The 1,722-nt window shown below is 39.1% G+C and overlaps 1 protein-coding gene across 1 annotated transcript in view; it reads right to left on the bottom strand.

Annotated features, from left to right (window-relative positions):
- Positions 1-562, bottom strand: part of LOC142661615 (chemerin-like receptor 1) — an 82,517-nt gene extending 81,955 nt beyond the window's left edge. Inside the window, exon 1 of the mRNA XM_075839034.1 lies at positions 439-562. The gene's annotated coding sequence lies outside the window, so the exon portion shown is untranslated. The remainder of the gene's footprint in view (positions 1-438) is intronic.
- Positions 563-1,722: the final 1,160 nt, after the last annotated feature.

The raw sequence follows: 1,722 nt of genomic DNA, 5'->3' as shown, positions 1-1,722 counted from the left end.
CTATCTATCTATCTATCTATCTATCTATCTATCTATCATCTATCTATCTATCTATCTATCTATCTATCTATCTATCTATCTATCTATCTATCTATCTATCTATCTATCATCTATCTGTCTATCTATCTATCTATCTATCTATCTATCTATCTATCTATCTATCTATCTATCTATCTATCTATCTATCTATCCATCCATCCATCCATCCATCCATCCATCTATCTATCTATCTATCCATCTATCCATCTATCATATCTGTGCCAAAAGACAAACTCAAACACAAAACAAAACAAACACAATTCAACACGTGTCTTTTCACTTTCCATATGATAAGGTGGTTGCAAGATCATTCATTGTCTTTTCTTAATAATTCCAGTAAAATAAATCAAGTTGTAGCTGCGATACCTTGTGGGTGACACAATGATGCCAGTCACTTACCTTGTATTCAACACTGGGGATCAGGAGGGAGAAGTAGAAGGAGATGCCCCTTGTGCAGCCTGAAGATGCCAAGTCTTAGCAGCGTTGTGCGACATAGACAGCTGGGGAAAACTCGCAGCTCATCTCCACTGTGTGATCCAGTCCCTATGCCCGTCCCCTGTAACCCCTTCCTGCCTGTAAAATGATGTCAATGACTTTGATCAGTAAAAACATAAGAAAATGTGGGCTGAACATGGACGACAAGAATTCAACTGCGCTTCTGCCAGCGTGGAACTAGAATAATAATAATGGGATAATGATGGAGCAGAGCTGAGTTTGTCATTGAATTCTTTCTTAGGTGAACTGTGATAATCTACATTCGTATGGAAAAGCACGGTTTCTTGATATTGCCATGAGTTGTGCCATACGACAAACTCAGCTCTGCTACATCTATGTGAATTTTAATTTTTTCTTTTACATATCACTTTTGCATGAGAGCTCAGGTATCTGCATCAGGAAATATGGAGGAGGATAACTGTAGCTTTCAATAGATTTGGTCACCCCCCCCCCCCCCAATATCCATAGTTTAGCCATTTTTTTAATTCAGTTTTAAGATATTTTTTTTGACTTTACATTTTCTTTAATGTTTCCTAATACTGAGACTGCCCTGTAACAGGCGCAAGCTCTGATCTGACGCTCCTGTCCTGCAGGTCTGGAAGATAATATTCTGTGCTTAAACATCTTGGACTTGTCCAGATCAGGGTGTGGGGTAGGATCAGAGGGGTGAAAAGTATATCATGAAGGTGATATAATTGCATTTTATTTTTACTTGTATTTGAAAAAAATAAAAATGAAATAATATTGATTTAAAAAAAACAAAAAAAAAACTTGTTGGACTTTGGCAAGTAACAAGCCACGCCTCTGCCATAGGCCACACCCTAAAAAATATGCCAGTTTTTACTTAGATAGATATGAGATGATAGAGAGAATTTTGCTGCTCTTTGTGGTCGGTGGTCGGGATTGAACACCCATTCTCATTGTTCGGCACACATGTGACTTGTGACTTGCTGTTTCACATCATACAGTTGGGTGGCGCCTTCTGCGAATGAAGGAGACGTAGTACGCTTGGTAAGGGGACTGAACGACTCAATGCAGGTTGACGTGATGATTGGGTCTTTACTGCAGCTCTACAGAGGTTGGGTAAATATAGAGGATTCTGCTTATGTACATATCTATTTACGGAAGGAAGAGGTGCGTCTTGGCTTCTTTTAAAATATCCGGAATAGCAGCGTTGTCTCTCCTGCG

This window comes from Rhinoderma darwinii, chromosome 10 (genome assembly GCF_050947455.1).
Source record: "Rhinoderma darwinii isolate aRhiDar2 chromosome 10, aRhiDar2.hap1, whole genome shotgun sequence".
Classification (NCBI taxonomy): Eukaryota; Metazoa; Chordata; class Amphibia; order Anura; family Rhinodermatidae; genus Rhinoderma; species Rhinoderma darwinii.
Note: the sequence above shows the minus strand (reverse complement) of the source record. Positions and strands in the feature narration are given on the sequence as shown.